The sequence below is a fragment of the Suncus etruscus genome, chromosome 8, assembly GCF_024139225.1.
Source record: "Suncus etruscus isolate mSunEtr1 chromosome 8, mSunEtr1.pri.cur, whole genome shotgun sequence".
NCBI lineage: Eukaryota > Metazoa > Chordata > Mammalia > Eulipotyphla > Soricidae > Suncus > Suncus etruscus.
The window spans coordinates 84,991,522-85,005,499 of NC_064855.1; the positions used below are offsets into that span (position 1 = coordinate 84,991,522).

Below are 13,978 nucleotides of genomic sequence, written 5' to 3' on the forward strand. Positions count from 1 at the left end.
CAGAAATAGTCCATGAACCCTTCAGAGGGACCTAATAAGCACCATATCACACATAAGCACACACACACTAATAAAACAATACATAAATACTTCAGCCTGTAGTCACTATGTATTGGGTACTCAAAAATTTTGAAAAACAAGATTGAAGATTGTGACAGGTGACATAAAGGCCTAAGAATGAGTGTCAAGTTAAGCACATTTTGATAATAAAGACTTTTGTAAATACCAACTCAATGCATTTACTGAAAAAATATTTTTATATTCAAGTAGAAATGGAGACCCAACTAACATACTGAGCTTGTTTAATCCATTAGTGAATGAAAAGGGATATCCAGGTGACATGTACCAGAGGAATGTGTGATTATAATCAGCATGTCTCATACAAAGCCAGCTGGCAAGGAATAATTAAATATGTGTTATCTCTGGAAATTATTATTCTACAGAGTGCATATCTACCACCAAAATTCAGTAGTACAGGTTTGTAGTAATAATCTCCTCTTTGTAACTTTTTATTTGTTTGTTTGTTTGGTTTATTTCCAATATTGAGCTCAAGAAAAGCTCCTAGAGAAGCTTGATGGACTATGCTAAAAATCAAACCTGGGTACACTTTGTGTAAGACAAGTGTCTTGACAGGTATACAATTTCTTGTCCCCTATCATATGTAATTTGTTCTCTCTTAGAAAAAAAATTAATTTGACTTTGTTAAAATCTATAATTATCTTCTTAGTATTCCACATCATATTTTTCTGATACCCTTCTCTGCTATAAATTTTGTGTCTTTTTTCCATTTTATTTTGTCCAAATCTTCTTTGAGCCTGACTAAAGGCTAGTATGGCAATTTTGAATGCAAATTAAAAGGGGATATGCATGCACTCATTTATAATTTTAGTGTGATAATTTAAAATGTGTGATAACAGAAAGAGAATTTATGTATAACCATAATGACTACTGGCCTTTTGTATTAGTGTGATATGTGTAAAATGTTAATAGTTGATTCATTTGGATAAACTTCTGCCAAATGAGATAAAGTGATATTACTCAAAAACCGTTCCATTTTTATTCTGAGGTTACTTGACTTTTTAAGTGGGTGAAGTTGATTTTTCTCCATTACTAATATGTGTAACATTTGCTCTTAGGGTGTAAGAGCAATCCTGTGAACCATTGGAAAGGAAGAGTTCTGGAAGAGCCTCAACTCAAGATAGAAGCATTGTTTTAAAAGATTAATTTGACTTTTAATAAATTTGTTAAGCCATAAAAAAAAAAAAAAAAAAAAAAAAAAAAAAAAAATGTTAATAGTTGATTCATTTGGATAAACTTGTAAAATTGATATAAGTTATACATATATATTACAAAAAGTTATTATCTTAATTTTAAAATCATCAAAACTAAAACTTAACTTTTTAAATTTATGTCACTAACATAGTGACATGTACTTTCTACAGAAAGCACTGTGTAAATACAGAACATTTTCCCTACAAATATTTCTGTCCCAGTGATAATTTCAAATTTATGTTTGATGGCTAAATAATATATAAAAATTACATTTACATCAAGCTTTAATAATTTCTATGACTATGTGTTCAATACTGATATTTGTGGCAGATCTGAAATCTTTACTCAGTTATGACTTACTCTTTAAAGATTAAAAATAAAATTATTTTCCCACAATCTACAGATCTTAAAATCAACTCACTTACTTTTTGAAATATAAGTGCAGTTTGAAAGAACTTTTTAATAAAGTAAAGTTTAGCTTTAAATACATGAATACAACGTGTTTACATAAACAAATCACTTTTATGATTATAGATACATGCATTATCCAATATAAATACATACACAAACTACCAATATCAATGCCAGATATATTATTTTTATTAAAATATTTTTGAATATTTTTGTAACTGCAAATGTTTTAAATTTTTTTAAATATACATATTTTTAATCATCTCATTCTCTTAGTTTCAAAAGCCATCATCATGAGAAGTTAAAGGAATCCAAATTCCTTTAATCAACAAGCTTTTATCAACAAACTATTAAGTGCTATTAAAGGTTTGCACATGAACTTTGCATTTGCTACATCCTGCAGAAAAGGCCTCAAGAAGAATTGATAGAATTTGATATTAGTTTAAATGAATAAGGATGATGTTATGCTCAGATAAATTAAATACCTCAGTAATTTCACAAATTGACATATAATTTTTATGAATATCGTAGTTTGGTTAAATAAAATAAATTTCTGAAATGAATTACTCCCAATATTCCTAATAAAATATTTTTTTCTATTTTTGAGCTTAAAGGTAGTCAGATAAAAGCACAAATTATTACATAAAGATAGGATAATCAGTCTAAACTAAATGCTTGTGGCAAAGATAAAACATCTATGCAAGTCCTTATTAAAAACTAATGCCAGAGAAATTAAATACACAGGACAGCTCAAACATACTATTTGGATGGGAAATACTCATTTTCAAGTATGGCATAATGCAATTATACAATTTTTCTCCACTTTTGACCTAGTCCAATTCATTTGTGAAGCATCCCAGAAGTATAAATGAAGCCAGAGTCTCAGTATTACAGGGCAGGAACTATCATCTATAATTAAATTATATATTATGATAACATAATTACCCCTAAACTTGGCATTAAACAGCATGATTCACAGCATGGGGTTTTTGTCTTCTAATACGCTTGGGATGAGAATTCAGTGAAACCATTGGAGCTAAAAATAAAAGCTAACACAAGATTTTGGTCAAGAAGATAATGCTTTCCCGGTTTGTTTAAAGTAAATAGAAGGTCAAGAAGTTGAAAATATATCTTTTCATTGGGCATAGTTTTAAGTTTGGGTCAAATCTCATTGTACTCAGGGGTATTTTCAGGTATATTTCTGCACTCAGGAATCATTCCCGGAGGTTGAATCCTAGTCATTTGCAAGAAAGACAAACACCTTTAACTAATGTACAATTTTTATTGATCTAAAGATTTATTTTTTAAAAGTTTTCAATGAACTAGAACGCCAGAAAAATAGATTAATTGTTGTATTTTCATTAAATTTATGTAAATATATATTAGATATATATTTATCATATGTAAATATATAAATTATAAAAATATAAAATATATATTTATAATATATAAAATGCTTCTTCAAGAAGATGGTACTTTATGAACTAAAACACTATTATACTGTATTACTTTTGGAGCATACTTAAAATAACATAAATAATAGCATCAAAGTAAAAATGTCCCCAAATACACCAACTATGATTTTTATCAATTAACCCTTCTCATCGCGAGTTTATAATGAAACTAATTTATGCAACTACAACTATAATTTTTAAATGTGAATGATTCTTGATACAAATGCCTAAGTATGGTTTTATTTTTAAATATAACCAAATAGTTACACAAATACTTTATCTTCCATAGGTTAAATTTTACTACTTAACCATGTTTTATGCTTAGTTATAGGTTTAATTTTAAGTTGAATATTGTTTTTATTTAAAATATAGAAACATGAGCAAATGAGTTTATGACCACAGTCAGATGAAATACATTAAAAAGTAGGCATTGAAAGTGGAGCTTTTATTAAAAGCTACACACAAGTACATGTGTGGTGGTATTAGTTTATCAATGCTATGCATTTGTTCATGGATCATTCAGTTCTATGTTTTTAGGAAATGAGGTTGATAAGTTATAGTAAGTGACAATTCTGTACACACAGAGTGTACAGAAGCATAGATTTTATTCTAAACTTTTATGACAGTGAAGTTTTTTTCTGTGAAATAAAAAAATACCAATACATAAAGGAGTAAATACTTGAAGAAATAACTATAGTGATGACAGTTCCCTGTCAGGAAATAAAAAATGGTCACTTTTTTTGGACAAGCACAATAATTAAAATACTTAGTGTATGTTATGGAAAATGGTGGTACACGGGGAGCAATGGATTTAGTCAAAGGTATTTTGCTTTATATGTTTCATCTTTGATGAATTCAAATTCTAAGCAATCATTCAAAAGTGACTTATATATCTCACTAATCTATTTGTAAAATTTCACAAAAAAGAATTTATTGGTAATCTAAGAATTAGATTTTTAGAAAATTATTATAGTTAGAAGCATCTTTATGTAAAGAAATTGATCCTTAATTGATTTGCAGTAGGGTGCTTTACCACATCAAAAACAATAAAGCTCGCATAATCAATGAATATAAATAGTCCATATTTATCAGATTGGATTTTACCCTATGATTGACACAATTTATTAAAATGAACCTTGGAATTAGGTATGTCATTGTGCAATTTTAATTGTTGAAGATCCACTTAATGCAACGTTTTTAGTGTCTTTAATACATTAAATCTATGTTACAGACAACTTATACATAAATAGATAAATGATATAAAGAATAATGTGTCTAAAGTTATTCATGCTCCTTTATTTGAAACAAGCAAAACCTATAAGGCAGCACTTTAAAATCAAAAGTAAAGACATGAAGATTCTTCAGTTCTGATTCGAAAAACTTCACATTTGAAAATGCCAGGAACAGAATGATAGACTGCAGAGATTTATTTGTTTTTTACACCTAATGTCTTAAGCTGTAAATTTACTTAAAGCAAAAATAATACTGTGGAGATCTGAGACCTAATATATATTGATGATATATCTTAAATATATTTGGACAGAAAATATCCTAACCTATGTGTCTAAGTCAAAGTGAAAATTATACAGATGGAACATCTGATATATTTAACAGTAAAAGCAATTGCTTTTTCCCAAGGTTATAAAAATAATAATCAGAATTTTATAGAATTTTCTATTTTATTTAATAGTGTATTTTCTTTTGTTTAGTCATTATAATTGTTACTTGATCATTTTTCAGGATTAATTGGTACTATAGAGAATCTCATAATTGCTTATATAACAGTAGAAAATGTCATAAAATAGTAAAAAAAAAAAGAAAAGAAAAACCCAACCGATGAAACATGTTATTTTACATAAATAGCATAATTGAATATGTACTTAATATATTAAGTAAGTATATACTTATTTTACTGCTTTAAGATACAACTTTAATCAGTGTCTATTTTTGTTTAATAATTTTATACTATGGTCATATAATGCAAAATTCAAACAGTTGTATTATAAGTAATATAATTATACACCTGATAATATGTTCACAAATGTCAAATCATTCCTATTTAAATATTTTGATTCGAAACACGTTAATTATTTTTTGACTCAATCTTTGTATGACATATATAGTTTTCCAAATGTCCTTCAAGAGTCAGGCATCTGCTGCTAGTTCATTTTGATGAAGGTGAGTTACTTTACATCATCTGGAAGGGAGTTGTGCTATTCTTAGTTGTTATAACCAGCTGCATTACTGAAAGCAGCCTCTGTCCTTACACATTATAGATGGATAGCTTCAGATAAGAAAAAGCTATCTTGGTGAATGGTGGCCAGAATTTTGATGTTTCTGTCTTGTAGGTGATAGGGTTATCATTCACATCTCTAGGTGATTTGGGAAGATGGCTGTCTGGAGCAATAGATAAAGGCTCATTGGACTGTTGCAGAGAAAAAGAAATTCAGGAGAAGCATGTGAATTCATTACAAAGAAACAAGTACCATAGTTTTCAAGCTAAAGGGCGAAAATAGAAATAAAGATGTGAAAAATCACTTGCATTTTCTTTTTTGATAATATGTGTGGTGTTATTGGATTATACAAAGAGATAAATATAAGAAGGATATATTGAACTTCTTGGTTATTTTCTTTTAATCACTGGTATGACAACATATTTATAATAAACTTAAAAAGTAAGACATAAAATTATATTAACTATAAATGATAAAAAGGTTATAGTATATAATATAAATTCTATTTATAAAAGACTAGAGAGGTCAAAAGTGCTTCAATCATTATTATTTCTATAAAATTCTTACAATTCATTTTTATATAGTATGATTATTTAAAGAAAATTATCACCTAATGGTCACTTGGAATATTTAAATTACACACAAATATAAACTATTTCTTTTTTTTTGAATTTCTCTTTTTTATTTATATATTTATTTTTTGGTTTTTGGGTCACACCCGGCAGCAGTCAGCTGGTTACTAGCTCTATGCTCAGAAATTGCCCCTGGCAGGCACAGGGGACTATATGGGATGCTGGAATTCGAACCACCATCCTTCAGCATGAAAGGCAAACGCCTTAACTCCATGCTATCTCTCCAGCCCCAAACTATTTCTTTATTAAATATTTTTTAATGTATAGAAAAGAGTAATTAGTTGAGAATATAAAATCTGGGGCTGGAGAGATAGCACAGCGATAGGGCGTTTTCTTTGCATGCAGAAGGACAGTAGTTCGAATCGCAAATGTCCCCCGAGCCTGCCAGAGATGATTTCTGAGTGTAGTGCCAGGAGTAACCCCTGAACGCTGTCGGGTGTGACCCAAAAACCCAAAACCAAAAAATATATATATAGAGAGAGAGAGAATATAAAATCAAATCAGTGTTGGAAATATAAAAACAAAACTGCAATGAATATTTTAGATGAAATATTACTCTTTAAATTACAAGAATTGTGGACTTAACTTAGAAGTGTAAATTTTAGAAATTGAATTTATTTTGTTTTTGGCTTTCTTGACATAAAAATACAATGGATTTTCTTCCTTATTCATGAATATTATAGACAATATCATATCTATAGGTCATGTTTAGAATTTTACAAATCGAAGTCTGGCTAAAATAGTAAAATCAGATTATTCTACTAATTTTGCAGAAATAGTTGTTTTTTTTTTTTTTGTTTTGTTTTTGGTAAGGAAGAAACCCTTAGAATCAAAGCCTTGTTCTTACCTCCACTAGTTCTATGGCCCTTGAGAAGCCTTCAAGTTTTTATTAAGCTTCATTTACTACTGTTTAAGAAATAAATGAGAATGTATGAGGGAAATATAAATCCTATCTAGAGTACAGGTGAAGGTAGGGTGGTGAGAAGGGAGATTTGGGACATTGGAGATGGGAATGTTGTACTGGTGATGGGTGGTGTTCTTTACATTGCTGAAACCTAAACACATCATGTATGTAATCAAGTTGTTTAAATAAAATATATATTAAACAAAAAAAAAGAAAATAAAAATGTTTTAACCATCGGCTTAGGTTTTTTAATTAAAAAGCATTATTATAAAGTGCTCGGAAGAGTGCCTGGAAAACAAAAAAATTTATAAGAATTATTTCATATTGCATGTGCTTTATTTCAACATATTGAATGGTGACATTCTAAGTTATTTGAAAATAAAATATAAAGAACTAAGGGTGGTAGAGTAAGACCTTTCTTGACTCGGCCCAGTGGCCTGTAGACCCTTTGGCCAGTGGGTTTAAAGGTTCTGGAGTGATGGTGGGGAAATTCACAAAGCAGTCAGATAAAGTTTAGGAGACAGATAGTTTTATTACATGGGCCTAAACGCCATGTGCGTTTCTCCACATGGCTTCTAAGCTAAGCATTATAAAGCAGCCTTCTTTAACTGCCCTCCATCCATCCTACTGTGTATGCCCTCGCACCTCCCTCCCTCCAGACAAAACCTTATTACAACCATAGATCCCTCCCAGCTGTGAGTGGGTCTGACATCCATTAATAACATCCAGGTGTTATTAGCATATGGAATTGGGGGGAAGGGTAACATTTCCCCCTTTCTTGTTAAGAAACAAAAAATAATGAGAAAGGTTAGCTTTTGTTTTTCTGCCAAAGGCAGAAAATCTAATATAACCCAAAGCAACCAAATTTGAAGTGCACACAATTAAAATATCAACCTTTTCTACCATATCTTATAGATATCACAACATTTTTACCTAGACTTCTCAGATCTCTCCCCCCAATTCCTATGCTAATACCACCTGAATGGTCATACCCACTAACAGCTGGGAAGGGTCTGATGTAGGTAATTAAGTTGTTTAATGGGGAAGGGGGAGAGGGCATACCAGATAGGATGGGTGGAGGGCAGTGAAGGAGACTGCTTAAAAAGCTTAGCATAGAGGCTATGTGGAGAAATGCACATGGCATTTAGGGCCATGAAATAAAGCTAGGTATTTCCTGAATCCTCAACTGACTGACTTTAGATCATTTCTCAGCAGTTACTCTGCAACCTTCAGACCCTCCAACCGAAGGGGCTACAGGTGCCTGGCAAAGCCAAGAAAAGCCTCACACTACCAACCCTAGGACTTTATATTTTATTTTTAAACAGCATTAAATACCATGATTTCCATAAATAATTACTCTGTGCCATTTATATAACAGAAAAAGCAACTAAGAGACTCTAAAATAATAAGTTTGTTACTTAAAAAATTAACACCATCCTTTTCTTTAAATACTGCATATTCTTCCTCAGCAAATTCTAATGTTAACATAAATTTTTTACTTATTATTTATTGTGTTTTGGGGACACACCTGGTCGCAGTGTGGTTACTCCTGGTTTTGTGCTCAAAAAATTGTTCATGGCAGGCTTGGGGAACCATGCTAAATGCCTGGGATCAAACCCGGGTCCTCCAGGTCAGCAGTATGTAAGGCAAATGCTCTCCCACTATAATATTATTCTGAATCCTTTTAACATCAATTTAAATAGTTTGTGATATTTAAGATAATGGAATGTTGGACTTGCCCAGTTTAGTCCTGGTTTATACTGTCTGCAGAGATTTTCTAAAATTAATGCTTATTAAAGATGTCTTTAATCAAACAAAATTTGTACAATCTCCTAAATATTATTTTAATTTAATATTTAAAATATGTTGAGATCCTTTGTTTTAGGAGTTGACATTGTGTATATATATTTGATATTATAAAGGTACTCTCAGCACTGTAACCATAAACATTATGATTATTATTTATTTACTTTTTGGTTTTTGGGTCACATCATGCAGCACACAGGGGTTACTCCTGGCTTTATGCTCAGAAATCACTCCTGGCAGGCTCGGGTGGACCATATGGGATGCCCGGATTCGAACCACCACCCTTCTGCATGCACGGCAAACACTTTATCTCCATGCTATCTCTCCGGCCCCAAACATTTTTCTTATAAAATTTTTTTCTTTGCCAAAAATATATCCAAGATATAATAACTCAGTAAAAAAAAGTATGCTACTTCCAAACTTTTGTTTATATATACATACATATATATTGTTTTTGGGTCACACTCGGCTGTTCTCAAGGGTTACTTCGGGCTCTACACTCAGAAATCACTTCTGGCAGGCTCGGGGAACCATACGGAATGCCGGGATTTGAATCACTATCCTTCTACATGCAAGGCAAATGCCCTACCTCCATGATATCTCTCCTGCCCATATTTTATATTGTTTAATACATTTACAATTTGTTTATCATGATGAAATTGAGTTGCTTTCCAACATGTTTTCGGGTACATGTCTTTCATGCTATAATTGTATAATACTATTGTTAGCAAAAATACACTCAAAACAAAAATTTATCTATGACAAATTGAAAAATATGGACATTGCTTTCTATTTTATCAATAGAATGAACAATATAGTGTTAAGTAATCAAATTCTGCATCTCAAAAAGTCCTTTCTCCAAAATATATTTGAGAGAAATTTATTTTAGAATTTGTATTATTAATAAAAAACTTGCAGATTTATTTATTTTTTTTTTGGTTTTTGGGCCACACCCGTTTGACGCTCAGGGGTTACTCCTGGCTAAGTGCTCAGAAATCGCCCCTGGCTTGGGGGGATCATATGGGATGCGAGGGGATCGAACCGTGGTCCTGCAGTCCTTCCTTGGCTAGTGCTTGCAAGGCAGACACCTTACCTCCAGCGCCACCTACCCGGCCCCTAAACTTGCAGATTTATATATGTACCAAATATATAATGTATTTTGTGTTAAAGAATAATTGCAGTTTTTTTCCTATCCTACTAATGTTTACTTGTGTTATATCACCTAGATCAGATCCTTATATGAGTGTCAATTTACAATTATGAATATATCTAATAAGGCAAAATAGTGTCTTCTTATTAAGTGCCAATGATACATTCATCAGAAAATCATTACCAAATTACAGAAAAGAAAGTTGCCTTTTACCTATGATTATATTACTAATAAATGAAAATAATGGTAGTTCACCTATTCACATTCTCAGCCTTTTTTCTTATTATATGGTAACTCTATTCTTAAAATTAAATAAATCTTCATGAGCATTTAGTCTCATAATCATACTAAATTATTAGAATGAGGCAGATATTAATATTTCTAATGTGCCTTTCTAATGAAAAATATCTCTCTAATTTTACACCTGAATACTTGTTATCTCAAATATATTAAAGTTATTTTGAGGAAATATTATGAGATGCTTTACTTCCTAATGTTAAAAGTTTTTTTTCTTTTTCTTTCTTAATTTTATTGTGGCTGAAGTTAGTTACAAATCTTTCACAGTAATATTTAAGGTATATAGTGACAATGAATCAGGGGCGTTCCCACCACTAGTGTTGTCCTCCTTCCACCACTGTTCCAAGCATGCATCTCCTCTCTCCCTCCTTTACCCCCCAAAATACTAGTGTAACAGGTCCCCACTTGTATAGCTTGCTGCAGGTAAGGTATAGATTCTGTTGTAGTTGATTTGGGTTTGATGTTCAGGTCTGATCATTTTTTATTTCCACTAAATATTCATGCAAGTGTCTGAACCTAGTACCATCCATTATTCCCCTTCAATATATGAGGCTGAACAAAATGATTCAAGTAACGTGGTTCTGTTGAAGATATAGGAAAAGAACAAGGAAAAGAAAAAAAAAGAACTAAGAGGAGTCCCTCTAGGTGTTAAAAATATTAATGTAGAAGAGGAAGGGGGCGGAGAGATAGCATGGAGTTAGAGCATTTGCCTTGTATGCAGGACAATGGTTCGAATCCCAGCATCATATATGGTACCCCAAACCTGCCAGGAGCAACTCTTTCCATTTGAAATACTTAGAGTTTATAAGTGAGATGCAGCAAAACTAATTTATCTGTTAACAAAATGTTAAAAGAAAGCATTTTAATATATGACCATGAACATACTTTATTCTAAAAAGTGAAATGACAAAGAAATTGTCTTCTTTCAAATTCATAAAATGATAGTTTTGTAGCTCCAGCTGTAATTGTGTTTTAGCTCCTGTATACTCATTCTGCTAGAGAAACTGGTCAAAATAAAGTCTTATTAATGAGAACAATACCTTTTGTTTGTTTTGTTAGTTTTTTTTTAGTGTTATCTAAACAGTGTCCCAGGCAGTCAATTGATTTCTATAAAAAGAAAACTACTTTGTTAACTGTTACAAAATTTTTTAAAGACTTGGAACTCATTGGAGAATTTTTTTGGCACCTTGGTAACACCTTTTAATCTGTAGTTTTAGTTTTTTAAAGATAAGCAAGTTGAATATCCTGTAGAGAGATAAAGCATTATTTGGCTTAACAGTGCTATCATCTCTGCAAAAGATCTTAAAATGGGGATAAAGTATAAAATATAAGGTTCATTAAAGGAAACAAAATTAAAAAACTTGTCATATTCACCTGTTTATTTCTTATCCCCAAATTTAGCCCTATTCTTATACAAAAATTTAGTTCCTCTCAAAATCTTATTACCAAACCCCAATGCTTTTCCTGATCTCCCTTTTCATCTATTATTCACAGTTGCTTCATTTCCACTGTCTTGAAATAACTGTGTCCACATCCACTGTAATTGAGAGATTCATCCTGCCTGCAAAATGAATATATAGGAAAATATATAATTTGCAGATCAGAACAAAGCTAGATTTTGTTTATTTAATCCATGCACTGGTAAGAAGGGAATGAAAATGCTCACCAGAAAACATTGTTATCAGATTTGAATAAAATATTATACTTGACAAATTTTGCTGAATATATATTTAATAAATTTATATGGAATCTTTATTTTATTGCTTTGCTTTAATTATATTTATATATTACATATTTCTTGGAATTTGTTTTCTTAAATATTAATATTAAGTGTCCATAGTGATTTCTATAGCTGTAAGTAGAATCATTGGTATATACATTTTAATAACTTCCTTTTCTGCTTCTGTATCTATGAATCTTTTTTATTTATATGCTTGCAAATGTCAGAAAAGTACAGTAACAAAAATTTGTAAGTACTAACAACAAATCATTACCTTGTTAAAATAACTGAAACTTAGTCAAACTTGAACAATGAAGCATTGATTTGCAACTTTTTCAGCAGAATTCTTTGACCAAAGCTCATTTCCAATTACCTCTGGAATGCAACAAGGTTAAATAAACAAAAACGAGGAAGGATATCACATCCACATCTGTGATAATTAGAATGGAAATCAGTTATGTTCTTAGTGGAGATTTATTTAAGCACTCATTAATAACGTTTTAATTCCTGGATATCTGTAACAGGCAGTTTTGTGTTCTCTCTCTCTCTCTCTCTCTCTCTCTCTCTCTCTCTCTCTCTCTCTCTCTCTCTCTCTCTCTCTCTCTCTCCATCTCTCTCTCTCCCTCTCCCTCTCTCTCTCCCTCTCTCTCTCCCTTTTTCATTTTTTTAAATTTTGGCCACACCCAGTGGTACTTTGAAATGAGTTCTATCTAGCTCTATGCTCATGGGTAGCACTCAGCGTCATTTGTGGTGCTTGGATATGAATGAGGGTGGCCACATACAAGGAAAACATTTAATCCCTGCAAAATCTATCCTTTTCCTACTTTGATTTTTGACTGAGTAGAACACCAAGCTTCTGAGCACGGATGCTTATGCACAAAGCTTACTAGACATTGTTTGAGACTACAAATGGCTAATTATTTCAGATTTTTCAAACTCAAACAGCTGCATTTAATTTATTTTTTGGAAATCATGTTCTCCAGCAGTGCTATGGACTTGGTGCTGTGGACTTAAATGAAATTATACTCCCAAAATTATCTGAGCTGGTGACGTAGTTCTACTGTTTCAGTATATGTATGAACCAAAGATCTAAACAGTGATGCTTAGACTCAACAGTGTTAATGTCTATTGAGATTATACCTGCTTTGCTCAAGGAAATCTCAGCACCAAGATGTGCTGCTAGGGATATATAGAGCTGGGGATACAATTTGGGACATTGGCAGATCCAAGGACTACTAAGGGATGTATTCCTTTCAACTGCCTCCATGAATCTTTTATTTTAATGCTTCTTATAAATCTGTACAAGATATAAATTGCTTATATAAAATCAATTTAATAAATTATATTTGCGATAGATAACAGAAATTACAGTGCTCTGAGTTTATCTCTTGCTCTCTGATTAGGGGTGAGTCTTTGGCATGCTTGAAGATCTATGTGAGAACCCAAGAGAAAACTCAGGTTACCTGCACAAAAGACAAGAACCTGCCTTTTGCGTTTTCTGTAAAATTCCAAATGGTATAAAACAAGTTATCAGTGAAGACAAGTGTTTTACCAAATCTTAATACTATAACAAATTTTCAGTCTCATTGGCTTGAGAAAACTTTCATTTTTACATTTGTTCTTTTCTACATTATAACATTCATAATTGGCGTCAGTAATATTTTAGTTTGTTTTCAACTTTAAATATATAATAAAAAGGTACACTGGTACTTTTGATATTTTCCTTTCTCACTTAATACTATTGGTGATACAGTCATATAATACACATCAATGATTAAATTAGCAGGTATCTTATTCATCATAAAATTGTATATTTTAAATAAATCATTAATTTTCAAGGCCTATTGTTTTAAACACAGTATTATGATAAATGTTTAAACAGTTAGGATAGAGAAAAAGACCACAGAATAGCTTACTTATAAAATAAATTAAATGATTATATAACCCAAACGAACAATGAACAGCCCAGCAATATATCCACAAAAATTCAAGAAAAATAGAATTTAAGTTTAGAAATAATGTCAGAATTTTCAGTTTGGTAAGGTTGCACTTTCAACTTAGTACTTTGTAACTTTAGAATCACTTTTTGGAGTATGTA

At 31.2% G+C, this 13,978-nt stretch overlaps 1 non-coding gene across 1 annotated transcript; it reads left to right on the forward strand.

Moving 5' to 3' along the window:
* The first annotated feature begins 992 nt into the window (after nt 1-992).
* Nucleotides 993-1,069, forward strand: LOC126017226 (small nucleolar RNA SNORD47). Its single transcript, XR_007498861.1, has one exon. It is a non-coding gene; the product is annotated as a small nucleolar RNA SNORD47 (small nucleolar RNA).
* Nucleotides 1,070-13,978: the final 12,909 nt, after the last annotated feature.